Below are 14,499 nucleotides of genomic sequence, written 5' to 3'. Positions count from 1 at the left end.
TGAGATAAATGAGATAAATGAGATAAATCACTCAATAAGTATCACTTATTTTTATATTTGAAATACGAGTTGTAAAATTTCTAAAATTTTACTAGAAAAGTATCTGGAAGGATAGAATATCAACATTAATATATGTCAACTATATATAATTAATATAATAAATAGAATTGATGCATATTAATATGTATTAATATTAATGTATCAATACCAATACATATTATGTATTGGTATTGATATATGATGTATTAATATTAATGCATACTAATATGTAATAATACTATTAGTAATAATACTAATATTAATATTAATACATACTAATCATATATATTAATATAGCCTTTTAGCCTTTATAGCCTTTCCTTCTTTATACCTTTCCATATTTATCCATTCATTGCCCAGCTGTTTATTAAGCATCGAGCATGTGCCAAGCCCCGTGCTGAGAGTTAGGACTACGGCAATGTACTAGAACGGTAAGGAATGTCTAGAGGGCAATAATTACCCAAATGATTGCAATTGTTATAAGTGCCTAAGTTTTTACAAAGCAGAAACCAGGACCAAAAAAAAGAAAAAAAGCAGTTTCTGATAAACAACATTATAAGTTTACGCACGGAGACTTAATGAGCTGGATTTCTAGTGATTTTGGAAAGGACTTCTGGGCTTGCCCACGGGGAGGGCGCCCTCTTGGCAGGTGGGTGCTAGGCCCGCCCCTCGCATTAGGCGCGAGCGAGGCGCGGCTTCTGCGCTGGAGCCCGGAGCCCCGCCTGGCGGCTGCAGGACCGCCCACGGCCACCAGGGGGCGGCCACGGGAGCGCCGCGCGGTGCGCCCGCGGGCCCGGAGCCCCGCCCCTGCCCGCGGCTCGAGCCCGTGCCGCTGCCCCAGCAGAGCCCCGCTCTCGCCGGGATCCGACGCCGGACGCCGCACGCTGAGCTGCCCCGGCTCCGCCGACTGTCGCCTGCGCCCCGCCCCTGGCACGCGTCCCCCGCGCCCCGGGATCTCTCGGACCGCCGCGCGCGGCCCCCTCTGCGTCTCCGGAGCGCCGGCCGGTGCGCCCCGCTCGCTGCTCCCCGGCACTCTCGGGGGGCCAGCCCGCCCTGCACCCTGGAGCACCGGGCCGCGAGCCTCTGCCAGCTCCTCTGGATCCTCGCGGCCGTGCGCAGCGGCTGCAGCGCCTGTCCGCCCGAGGGAGGTGGGTGCGGGCGCGGGCGCGGGCGGGGGGCGGGAGCCGGGAGCCGGGAGCCGGGAGCCGGGCGCCGGGCGCCGGCGTGCAGGCCCGGCGCGCCCCTGTGCACCCGCGCTCCGCGCGCAGTGGGTCGGGCGTGGGAGGGGAGCGGAGGCGGCGCAGATGCAGCGGGGGGCGCTGCTCCTCGGGTTTCAACTCCTGGAGGCTGTTTGCCTCTGTGAAGGGGTGTGGGGGGTCCTGCAGATGAACGGCCGTGTCTGCTCGGAGAGCACTTGGCGCACTGTTGACTGGGAGAGGCAGTTTGGGGGCCTCCGCCCAGGGCTCCTCGGAACCCGCGCAGGGTGCAGGCAGCGCTGCCTTCCTGCCTCCCCCGGGGCCCAGAGCCGCATCCCCTGCCCTCCCCCCACCCCCGCCCTCGAATTCCTGGAACCTCGAGGACAGTGTAGACGCGCCCCTGCTGCATTGTTGGCTGCGGGAGGGGGTCTGGGTGTTGGCAGGCTCCGCGGACACGTGCGCCGAGGGCCGGGCATTGATAGGCGAGTGGTGGCGCGGAGGTGGAGGCCTCCCGGGTAAGTCCCGGCCTAGACCTGTCTGCCCCGGTGGAGGATTGCGGGGAGCCAGCCTAGCTGTGTCCCCAGGTTGACAGATGGGCTGTGGGCACACTCTGGCTTCTCGGCGCTGCCTTGGGGCCACAACGTCAGCCAGGAAGTTGAGTGACATCGCCCGTTCCTCTAATTTTACAGAGGAGGAAACCGAGGCCCAAGGTTGTCCAGCAGCTAATATGCAAAGCTCATGGAGCCTGCAGGTGTAGAGCAAGCAGGTGGGGGCCGGTGGTGCCCTCTGTGTGGATGTGTGTGGAGGGGGGAGGTTCCCAGGGAGGCTTCCTGGAGGAGGTGATATTTGAGCTGATCTGGAAAGGACAGTGGAAAGGCCAGTGGAAGGAGGTAGGGGTTAGAGATAGCGTATGCGCACATGCATTCCTTTGTTCCTGTATTGACAAATATGATAAACCTCCTTGATGATGTGAATTCAGGTGTAACATAGTTGGGATTGCCATCCGTCTCTTTTGACTTCCCTTCTCAAAGACGGGTGTGTGTGCAGGGCCCCCAAGTTCATATCTTCTGCAAGTGTTGGGGTGGCAGGAAGTCAGGGCCTGATGATCATTTGAAATGGTCTCAGATTACATAGGATTAATCGTGTCCATTCTATGACTTACAGTTTCTCTCTTCTGTGCTTTTGGGGGACAGAACACTACTTTTTGACTAAGGATATAGCCCTGACTTTAACCCATTTTTAATGTACCATGTGGCAGAGATGGCAGTGAGTCGCCTATAGTCACCTATATGCACCTTCTCCTCTTCCTGAGGTATCCCCTGGCTGAGTTTCCCAGGCTCCCTTACCGTTTGGTGGCCTACGTGACTGCGTTTTGGCTGATGGACCCTGAGCAGAAATAGCCTGTGCCCCTCTCAAGTTTAACCCTAAAAACCTCCCTCTCCTCTTTCTACATTTACCAGTGGATTGGGAGGGCTGGGAGTGGGGGGCAGGGGGCGGAGCTACCAGCACAAAGGAGCCTGAGCCCCCAAGTGACCTTGGAGCAAACCCCCCCTTTCTGCCTCCCCTGAAGTCCCTGGTTCCATGTCTGCTGAAGAGAATGGGGCTCCAGTAAGCTCTTTGGAAGGTCTGGGGCTGTGCATGGGGTTTGTTGGCTGTGGCCTTCCCCTCCGGGATCTGGCTGGGCCATTCCACTGTGGAAGGGTGTCTTTAGGCCTTTTTTCTCACACTGGTTGGATTCTCCAAATACATCTTGTCCAGTTTGGGGCAGAATTGGTGGCCAGCTGCCAGGATACTGAGAACAGTGTGGAAGAAAGCTGAATGTCAACAGCAGAAACTTAGATTTGTTTAAGCCCCTTCTCTAGGAGGTTACTTGTTCTTATCCAGTTCTTAAAGCTGAAGCAGAAAAAAATCAATGATCAGGACTATATCCAAAGTAATACCGGCTGGCTGGACTGATTGAAAAATAAAAGTTTCTGTGTTGGAGAGACCAGTTCTGCTGACCAAGAAGCTGCAGACTATTGCCTTAGTGAACTGAGAAACTGAGAATGTTCTAGAAAGTGATTATGGTGACCACCATGGATGGAAGCAACTTGGATTTTTTTAAAGATTTTATTAATTTGTTTGTGAAAGAGCACACAAGCTGGGAGGGAGGGGCAGAGGGAGAAGCAGACTCCCCGCTAAGCAGGGAGCCTGATGTGGGGTTCGATCTCAGGACCCTGGGATTATGACCTGAGCCGAAGGCAGACGCTTAACTGAGCCACCCAGGGGCCCTGAGGCTTGGATTTTTAAATGTTGCTGGATTAAACCCTTGTAGTCAAGGCTGATGGGCATAAGCAAGAAGGCTTCCAACCAAGGAAGGCGCGAGTCATTAACCCGCTGGTAATAAAGTAGGAGATGACCGTCTCTTGGTCCCCAAAGTCCCAGGAGCATTTCAAATGGCTAAAAAGTCAGAGCATGGAGTGTTCAGTTCTTCAGCTCTGACATTTTCTAGACCTAGCAAGGACTCCGCAGGGAGTGCCTGGAAAGCAGGTGGCTCAGCTGCAGATAATTTCTCTAGGCCATTGGTTCTCCAACTTTATGGCACATCAGAACCACCTGGTGAGCTTGTTTAAACACAGATTGCTGGGCACTCCTCCAGAGCTTAATTCACTGGGCCTGGAGTGAGGCAAGAGAATTTGCGCATTTAACAAGTTCCCAGGTGAGGCCCTGCTGTGAGTGGTCCCATGACCACACTTTTAGAAGAACTGTTTTAGCAAGTGTTGGCTGAGTGAAAGCCCTGATTCAGCCTACATTGGCTTCACACCCACCTCCCCCACTTTCTAGCCATGTGATTTGGGGCAGGTCACTTAACCTCTCTGTTACCTCGGTTCCCTATTCTGTAAGATGAAGCTAATAGTGCCTACCTCCTGGGATTCAGGGGAGGCTTCCTGGAGGAGGTGACATCTAAACTGAGACCTCAAGAATGAGCAGAAGACTTGGCCAGGGGATGGGTAGGGAGGGCAGGCCAGGGTGTGTGCCAGGCAGAGGGCATAGGGAGTGTGAAGCCCAGGGAGCTGAGAGGAGCTATGGCATAAGTGCTTTGTAAGTGATCCTGAAAAGCTGTGAATCTGTTCTGGGCTACATGTCTTAGGGCAGGATTGCAGTTGAGGGAGACCTGGCCAGGGTGTGGAAAATGGGCTGCCGGGAGGCCCACATTCCATTGGCCCCAATGAGGTCACATGGCCCCACCTAGGCACACAGGATTCTGGGAAATGTAGTCCGTGGTAGGGCAGGGCAGCATAAAGCCTTGGTGGAGAGCTAGCTGTCTATGCCACAGTAATCTTTTTCTGGCCCTTGGCTACCTTTCTTATCTCTTCTCCACTTTGCTTTGTTGGATGAGTGAATTTTACAGATGAGGAAGCTGAGGTTCAATTTGCCCAATGTCACTCAGGTACTAGTGGCAGAGACAGGCCTTAAACCCAGATCTGGGGGATCCCTGGGTGGCCCAGCGGTTTAGCGCCTGCCTTTGGCCCAGGGCACGATCCTGGAGTTCCGGGATCGAGTCCCACGTCAGGCTCCTGGCATGGAACCTGCTTCTCCCTCCTCCTGTGTCTCTGCCTCTGTCTCTCTCTGTCGCTCTATGTCTATCACGAATAAATAAATAAATCTTAAAGAAAAAAAAAAAAAACCCAGATCTGTTTGTCCCAAAAGCCTGATGGGCAGATATAGTCTGAGTTTTTGAGGGCCACTCCATGATGTAGGCTTTCCCCGCTCAGGATCTCAGCTGTGTCTCAGGCTAACACCCCGATGTCTTATAATTATAATGGGATAGTCCCTCCACTCCACGCTTGCAATGCCCATGGTATGAGCAGAATTGCCAACTTTTCTCTAGTTACTCACTCATGCAACATGCATTTATGGAGAACTTGGTGTGTGCCAGGCATTGTGCTCTTGGGAGCTAGAGAGGAATAAAACACGGCCCCTTTTGTTCCAGATGCTCACATGGTCTGGCCACTGAAAGGCTGTGTAAACACAGAGTTCCCCTGAGAAGTGAGACATGCTGTATCCCTGGCCTGACCTGCCAGGAGTACAGAGTGTCCTGGGTACATGAGAAGGGTGCCCAGCAAATGATTAAAAATTAAAAATCAGACTCTCTTGTGCATCTTGTAAATTGAAGCTATAATTATAATATTTTGTGCTTTGTCTTCTAAAGTGTATTTTTCTGATTTTTTTATTTTTATTTTTTTTCTGATTTTTTTAAAACAGTAAAATTGTCTTTGCTCCATGACAGTTTTATATGCACAAAGCACAGTGTACTGCAGTGACATTTTTATGAGCCTCAGCAGAGCAAATGTTGACTGAGCTCCTTGGGTTCAGCTGGGGGTTGCTGTCTCTCATAGGTGAGCTAATTTCTCCAATCAAAAGAATGGTATGCCTGGAGATTTGTTTTTAAGGAAGAGAGGAAGGAGAGTAGGTCAGGGAAGTCTCCTAGCACTTCCTCCAGAATCTTTCTTTTTTTTTTTAAGATTTTATTTATTTATTCATGAGAGACACAGAGAGAGGCAGAGACGCAGTCAGAGGGAGAAGCAGGCTCCATGCAGGGAGCCCGACGTGGGACTCGATCCCAGGACTCCAGGATCAGGCCCTAGGCTGAAGGCAGCGCTAAACCGCTGAGCCACCTGGGCTGCCCCCTCCAGAATCGTTTTAAAGCACAGTCTCTTGGCGCCGTTAACATTCTGAGCTAAATAATTAATTCTGTATTGGGGGCCTGTCCTACATGGTAGGATGTTTAGCAGCATCTCTGGTGTCTATTAACTGGAGGCCAGCTATACTGAGAGTTGTGACAACCAAAAATGTCTCCAGACATTTGCCAAGTGTCCCCTGAAGGGCAATATTGTTCTAGACTGTTCTAGACTACATCTGTTTCCTATTGCTACTATAACAAATCACCACAAACTTGGTGACTTAAAACAACACAAATTTCTTATGGTTCTGGCTTCTGAAATTCAAAAGTAAAAGTGTCAGCAGGGCTGAGTTCCTTCTGTGGACTCAAGGAGAAATCTGTTTCCCTGCACTTTCCAGCTTCTAGGGGCTGCCTGCCTTCCTTGGCTGTGGCCCCATGCTCCATCTTCAAAGCCAACTGCATAGCATCTTCCAATTTTCTCTGTGACCCCTGCTTCCATTGTCACATTTCTTTAGCTCTGGCCTTCCTACACCCTTTTTATATAAGAACCCTTGTGACTGTATAGGGCTCACTGGATTTTCCAGGAGAATCTCCCCATCTCAAGATCCTGAACTTAATCACACCTGTGGAATTACTTTTGTCATGTAAGGGAACATAATTCACAGCGCCTGGGTTTTAGGATGTGGACATCTTTTGGAGGGCGAGTGTGCTCACATAGAATGTTTGGCCTTGGGGCAGCTGGATGGCTTAGTGGTTGAGTATCTGCCTTCGGCTCAGGTCATGATCCTGGGGTCCTGGGATCGAGTCCTGCATGAGGTTCCCAATGGGGAGCCTGCTTCTTCCTCTGCCTATGTCTCTGCCTCTCTTTGTGTGTCCTTTATGAATAAATAAAATCTTAAAAAAAAAGAATATTTGGCTCCTGGGTGTAATGGAAATGCTTATGGAGAGCCTAGCAGGAGGGAAGTGACTTAGGGAGTGGGGCATAGGAGTTGGTCAGAGCACAGTAACAGCTGGTACTTTTGAGTGCCAGTTCTCTGTCAGGTGCCACATGCCTGTTCCCACTGACTCCTCACATGGCTCCAGATATGGGTACTGTCCTGTTTCATGGATAAGGATACCACCCAGGGAGGACTTTCTGGAGGGAGCAGAAATTTGAGCTGGATTCTGAAGGGAACCAAGGGGCTTAGCAATAGGGAAGAGAGGCTTTCAGAAAGAGGGTCCTCTGTGGTGTGCAAGGGCAGGAAGCTAAGAGCTTGGTGGTGAATGGTGACTGGTTCTTGGGCAGGGCAGGTGGGGATAAGATGCAAGGAGGTGGCAGGTGGGCATGGATATCTATAAATCAGTCCTTTTATTCTGACATAAACTCTATTATTTCTACAGTGGTTTAAATAAACATTTCTTTTTCTTTCCTTTTTTTAAGATTTATGTGGCATCTGCATGGCTCACTCGGTTAAGTGTCTGCCTTCTACTCAGGTCATGATCTTGGGGTCCTGGGATTGAGCCCCAAATCAAGCTCTCTACTCAGTGCTTCTCCCTCTGCCTCTGTCCCTCCCCCTTCTCATGCTCGCTCTCTCTTGCTCACTCTCAAATAAATAAAATCTTTAAAATAAATAAAAGATTTATTTTAGAAAGTGTGCGAATGTGCATGCACACACACGTGCCAGCACAAATGGGGGGATGGGGGTAGAGAGAGAATGCCTTGATTCCACAACCCCAAGATCATGACCTGAGCTGAAACCAAGTGTACAACACCCAACCAACCTAGCTACCCAGGCACCCCTAAGTAAATGTTTCTTCATGAGCACCTACCATATGCCAGAGATAGAGACATTAATAAGACACTGACATAAGCTTGACTTGGTAACCTCTGATCCTGCACATTTGTTACTATCCCCACCCCCAGTAAATAAATAAAACATAGTCTGGAGAGGTATTTGATTAGCACTGTGGAGCCCTGCTCAGTGCCAGGCACTGTGGGGGACAGACTCAAGGCGTGGCTTACCCTTAGAACAGAGTTTTGGCTCCTAACGGGGAGGCTGGGATTCAAAGTGGGCCCTGTGGTTGCAGAGCTCAGGCCCTTAGTCACTGTATTGGGCTTTGACTTGCTAATTTTTTTTTCATCAGCTTTATTGAGTGTAATTGACAAAAATTGTGCATACTTAAAGTGTACAACGTGATAATTTGATATAGATATTATTATGCCATGACTACCACAATCAACCTAATTAACATATCTGTCATTTCAACGTGTTAACATTTTTTATGTGTGTGAGAACAATTATCTATTCTCAGGGGGCACCTCAGTGACTTATTCAGTTAAGCGTCTCTTGATTTCAGCTCAGCTCATGATCTTGGGGTCACAAGATCGACCTCTATATGGGGCATCCAGCATGGAGCCTGCTTAAGATTCTCTCTCTCTCAAATAAATAAAATCTTGTAAAGGAAAAAAAGATCTATTCTCGGGGTGCCTGGCTGGCTCATTCGGAACAGCATGGGACTCTTGATCTTGGAGTCTTGAGTTTGAGCAGCCCCACTTTGGGTGTAGAGACATTTAAATGAATTTTTTTTTAAAAAGGTCTATTCTCTTAGTGAATTTCAGGTATACAATAGAGTATTATTAACTATAATCACTATGCTGTACTGTACTTTACATCCCAGACTTACTCATCTTGCACAACTGAAACTTTGTACCCTTTGACCAACATCTTCCTATTTCCTCCACCTCCCAAGCCCCTGTGAACAACCACCATCCTACTCTCTGTTTTTATGACTTGAGGTTTTTTTTTTTTTTTTTTTTTCAATTCTTCATAGAAGTGAGATCATAAAATGTTTGTCTTTCTGTGTCTGGCTTATTTCACTGAACATAATGTTCTCCAGGTTCGTTCATGTTTTTGCAAATGACAGAATGAATAACATTCCATTGTATATATACACCAGATTTTCATTATCCGTTCATCCATCTCTTAGGTTGTTTCCATATCTTGACTATTGTAAATTAATGCTGCAGTTAAACATGGGAGTGCAGATATCTCTTCCAAGATAGGTTTTTCTTTCTGGTTTGAAGAAAACTGAGAACTCAAGCTCGAGCCTAAGATACTGTTGAAATAGCCGGGTACAGCCCCGGACAGGCTGCCCCTGCTCACTTCTCCTCCCCATCACAAAGCAGGCTGTCAGTTTCTTCACCCAGGAGCTCCTGTCATTGCCAGATGAGAGAGTCTGTGTCGAGTGCTTAGCATGGGACCTGGGATACCAGAAGCTGTCTACATGTGTCACTTATCTGCCTTATTTCAGTACAAATTACTCATCTTTGAGGTCAGTAGGAGCAAAAGTATCTTCTGCTTTTTTTTTTTTTTTTTTATCTTCTGCTTTCTTATCGCTCATTTGCAGCACAAAAGCCACATCTTTCCTTCTCTCTCACGGTGAGATGAACTCTTACTCAGCTGTGAGAAACCATAGCTCCTTCTGCTTGGTGGAATAAGACAGGTTCTTGGCGTGAGATCTAAAGGAACCAGGAGAAACCTGCCAGTCTGGGGGTGGTGGGGTGCAGAAAGGAAGTGGGATGTTCGAGGGAAGCTCAAATCTCATTTATCAAACACCAGGGAATCAATAGATGAGGACTCAAATAGATGAAATAAGAAATAGCAGAGAAGCCACATTTAGAGATGTGGCAATATCTACCTAAACTAACATCTAGAATAATTAGAAGTGGCTGCCTCTGGAGGTGGGAAGCAGGGCCGCTCGTGTCCTGTTGCAAGCGCTGTTCACTAAAGTTGAGGAGTATCCAACTTGTATGATCATACATGGTGGCCTTGGTAGGAAAGGCATGTTCTTTGTAACTGTGTGATTTATTTTTATTTTATTTTTTTAGATTGCATCTATTTGAGAGAGAGAGAGAGAGAACATGAGTGGGGGCGGGGAGGAGCAGAGAGAGGGAGAAGCAGACTCCCTGCTGAGCAGGGAGCCTGATGTGGGGCTTGATCCCAGGACCCTGAGATCATGATCAGAGTGGATCATGACCAGATGCTCAACCAGCTGAGCCACCCAGGCGCCCCTGTGTGTTTTAATATATTTTTTTAAAATTATAAGAAATACTATGCCATTGCTCTACGTCCTGGCTGGGTTTTAAGCTTCATATCGGGGGTGCCCGGGTGGCTCAGGTGGTTAAGCATCTGCCTTCGGCTCAGGTCGTGATCCCAGGGTCCTGGGATCAAGCCCCGCATCAGCTCCCTGCTCACAGGGGAGTTTGCTTCTCCCTCTCCCTCTGCCCATCCCCCACCACGTTTTTCATGCTTGCTCTGTCATTCTCTCAAATAAGTAAATAAAATCTTAAAAAATAATAATAATAAACTTCATATCGCAGGTGAGAAAAAACTATGTACAACCAAACAAGTCCTCCCTGCCCCGCCCCCAAAGGGTGGTGCCCTGTAATTCAGAAGTCCAGGTGGGTACTTCGGCCTCAGGCATGTTTGGATTCAGGGTCTCAAGTGACATCATCACTCTTCATTTTTTTCTTCATCTCTTGTTCTACTTTCCACCAAACCTTTGTTCTCTGGCTGCCTCAGCCCTTCCTACAGGAAAGGATGCTCTGCCCTTCTGGGGTCTCAGGCCGAAGCGCGGGCTAACCTGGGACTGAACCCGATTGGCTAGCTGGAGTCACATGCTCCCTTTTGAGCCAATCACTGTGGCCGGCCGTGATTGGCTTAGGCCCGGGTCATGTGACACACCCGGTTACCCCGCCAACCGCGGAAGCTGGGCGTGGGGGAGAGGCAGATCTCCGAGCAGGAGCCGGAGCTGAAGTAGGTGCAAGATGCAAGGTGGCACCTAAGTCACCCTGTTCGCCGTGGGGCAGCTGAGGACGTGGTTCTGCCGTGCTGGGCGCATAGTAATGTGTGCACTGGCCCCCGCAGCGTGGACCATATGGGATCCAGGGTGCTGGCTCCTGGGAGTGGCGGGCAGGAGATTGTAGTTCATTTCTGCAGCTGACGAGGCAGCTCGGAGCGGGGGAGGGGAGCCCTGAGGAGGACCAGCACTCAGTGTGGCTTGGGCCACAGGCCTTGACCTGGACATGCTTTCTGCCCCAGTCACTGCCAGAGGAACCTTTTATAGCAAGACCCAGTAAAAGCAGTGGTTCCTTGGACAGAGCCTGAAATAGCCTGTTCCCCCAGGACCCCTGAAGAAGCTTGGCTTGGCTGTTGACCAGGTATCCAGGTTACCAGCATGGCTGGGACCCAAGGCCCAGCCCCCCCTTATTTATGATCGTAAAAATGATGGTGATAAGAATAGCTTTGTGTCATTGTGCTTGCTCTGTGCTAGCGCTGTAATGGGGTGGGTACAACTCTGAATATAACCAGGAAGTTGAGACTTGATGGGGATCCCTAAGTGGCCCAGTGGTTTAGCACCTGACTTTGGCCCAGGGCGTGATCCTGGAGTCTTGGGATCAAGTCCCGCATTGGGCTCCCTGCATGGAGCCTGCTTCTCCCTCTGCCTGTGTCTCTGCCTCTCTCTCTCTCTCTCTCTCTCTCTCTCTCTCTCTGTCTCTCATGAATAAATAAATAAAATCTTTAAAAACAACAACAACAACAACAAGGAAGCTGAGACTTGAGAGGTGATGTCACACTTGAACTTGGGTCTGACTCAGAGCTCCGTGGAGCTGCCTCTCCATACAAACATTTTCCCAGGGTGTGTCAGATTGGGAAGGGAAGATGTGGATTTCTTTTTTTATTTTTTTAATTTTTAAAAAAATTTTATTTATTTATTCATGACAGACAGAAAGAGAGAGAGAGAGACAGGCAGGCAGAGGGAGTAGCAGGCTCCATGCAGGGAGCCCAACGTGGGACTCGATCCTGGGTCTCCAGGATCACACCCCAGGCTGAAGGCAGCGCTAAACTGCTGGGCCACCGGGGCTGCCCAAGATGTGGATTTCTAAGTGAGAGCAGAAGAAGCGTTCTAGAGAATTCTGATGTCTTAGGAGCTGGGGTCCTGCTCCTGGTGGTAAGCTTTTCACTGACAGGAGCAGGCCTCTGTAGGCTAAAGGAAGTCCAGGTCAGGTGGAGATTCCTGGGAGGTCAGGGTCTTGACTGGTGTTGGAACACACATCGAGGGGCAAAGTTATGGGCCAGTGAGGGCTCCTTGCCTGCCTAGGGGAATCCAAAATCCTCCAGGGCTTCCTGGGCAAATGTGGGAGTTAGCTGCCAAGTATGGGCTCTGGCTTGAGGTGACAGTTTTCCCAGGCTGATCCTACCCAGGTATTGACTTCTCATTAAGAGATGTGCTGTGACTTTTTGTGGGAGAGACAATATTACTGGACCAGTTAGAATTAGCAAGTAGTAAAGGAAAAAAAGAAAATTTCAGTAGCTGATGTAAGTTTAGATAGCAAAGTCTGAAGATTGTGAGTCCCCCTGATATAAGATTATGCTGCCCCAGGCTCCTTCCGTCTCATAGCTCTGCCATCCACAGCATATGGTTTCCTCTTCCTGGTTAAAAATAGCTGCTTGAGTTCCAGCCATCATACCTCTGTTCCAGCCAGCCGGAAAAAGGAAGACTCCAAAAGGGCACATTCCCTCCCTTTAAAAACTCTTCCCTAATGTTGAAAACAGCCTTTCTGTTTATATCCTGTTGGCTGGAATTTGGTTACGTGGTCACACTTAACTGCAAAGCAATCTAGGAAGTGTAGACCTTATTTTGAGTGGCCATGTGCTTAGCCAAAAACTAGCAGTTATTAAGAAGGAGAGAATAGCTGTTGGGGGACAGTTAGCAGGCGCTGCCACAGCTGCCTTAAGAGCAAGTTTATGGCAACGGAAAAACCATAAAACAGCTCCTGCTCAATCAGTTTTGGATTGAGTGCCTGCTGAGTACAAGGCGCTGTGACAGGCAGGCTCACAGCTGCTTGTCTGAAGCTCCTTTTGTTTCCCTTGTGAACTGGCTGTGGAACCTCAAGCCACTGCCGCACTCAGCTCCCCCCACAAATGGGGGAGTTGGTGAGATGAATTAATTTAGTCAACATCACCAGCAGCACAGATTGGGTTTGTACCCGAGTACAGGTTTCTAACCACTGGGCTATACTGCCTCTGCCGAGCACCATCCCAGCCCCCAGAGGCCAGTGACCTGCCTTGGTCAGCAGAGGTTCTGGCCCAGGTCTGAGCAGGGCAGAGTAAGCACTGGGGCTGGGAGCGGCCGGGAAGCAGGGAGAAGTGGGCCCAGGGCCCAGGCAGTTTTTGGTAACAAGCAGGGTCAGGTGGCTCAGGCATTGGCTCCAGCCCATGACTGTGTCTTGCACACGGGTTAAGAAACAAACTTTGCAGTTGACACCTAGAGCTGTGATTTTCAAGAAATCAGTGGGTGGTTCATTAAAGAAACAGAATGAAAAGAAAGCAAAACAAAAGTGAGTAGAAAATAGAGTGCATTGTACAAAGTAAAGCTAAGTACAGATTCCCAGAACTTTAATTTACATTTTGTGTGTATTGAATAGTTAGGATAGAGATAGTTAGGATAGAAACTTTAATTTACATTTTGTGTGTATCTAATCGTTAATAGGATAGTTAGTTAGGACTGCTGTAATAACTGTTTTTTAAAAAATATTTTATTTATTCATGAAAGACACACAGAGAGGCAGAGACACAGGCAGAGGGAGAAGCAGGCTCCATGCAAGGAGCCCGATACGGGACTTGATCCCAGGACCCTGGGATCAAGACCTGAGCTGAAGGCAGAAGCTCAACCACTGAGCCACCCAGGCATCCCTTTTTTTTTTTTTTTTTTAATATTTTTGTAATAACTGTTAAGAAAGAGCCAGAACCTTCTAGAAGGCTGCCTGCAGATGGAAAGAGCTGATAAGAATAAAGGGAATTATTGCCTTGATCTAAAAATGTTTTAAAATTGTTTTCACTTATTTATTATTTAATACTGAAAGCAGTCCAGCTCTGTAAAAAGTGAAAACAGTATAGAAGTGTGCAAAGTTCTTAAAAGTTCCCTCCACCCCCAGCTGCCAGCTTCCACTGCCACTTCTCATCCCAATGTTGGTAGAACTCCCGGGGGTCCCTGAGGGAAGCTTCAATGCATCTACAAATGTCCTTTTTCTTTTTTTTTTTTTAAGTAGGCTTCACTCCCAATTAGGGCTCCAACTCATGATCTCGAGATCAAGAGTCGCATGCTCTATCAACTGAGCCAGCCAGGTCCCCTTTCCTTTAACAAAAGTAGGATTACCATAATATACTTCCTGTTCTGCAACTTGCTATTTATTTATTTATTTATTTATTTATTTATTTATTTATTTATTTATTTAAGATTTTTAATTTATCCATGAGAGACAGAGGCAGAGACACAAGCTCCCTGCAGGGGAGCCTGATGCAGGACTCAATCCCAGGACCCCAGGATCACGACGTGAGCTGAAAGCAGACACTCAACCACTCAGCCACCCAGGCGCCTCCACAACTTGCTTTTTATATTTAACAGTTTTCAGAGTGCTTAGCTGGCTCAGTCAGTAGAACAAGTGACTTCATCTTGGGGCTGTCAGTTTGAGCCCCACATTGGGTGTAGAGATTATGGAAAAATAAAATCTTAAAAAACAAAATTTCACAATTTTTCTTAGCTTTTTTTTTAAAACTG

General features: G+C 48.4%; 1 protein-coding gene across 3 annotated transcripts in view; it reads left to right on the top strand.

Moving 5' to 3' along the window:
- Positions 1–864: 864 nt before the first annotated feature.
- Positions 865–14,499, top strand: part of EEF2K (eukaryotic elongation factor 2 kinase) — a 64,353-nt gene continuing 50,718 nt past the window's right edge. For all 3 annotated transcript variants that reach the window (XM_041749059.1, XM_041749058.1, XM_041749060.1), the window contains exon 1: positions 865–1,187. The gene's annotated coding sequence lies outside the window, so the exon portion shown is untranslated. The remainder of the gene's footprint in view (positions 1,188–14,499) is intronic.

The sequence above is a fragment of the Vulpes lagopus genome, chromosome 3 (assembly GCF_018345385.1).
Source record: "Vulpes lagopus strain Blue_001 chromosome 3, ASM1834538v1, whole genome shotgun sequence".
NCBI lineage: Eukaryota > Metazoa > Chordata > Mammalia > Carnivora > Canidae > Vulpes > Vulpes lagopus.
This window is presented reverse-complemented; position numbering and strand designations above follow the sequence as displayed.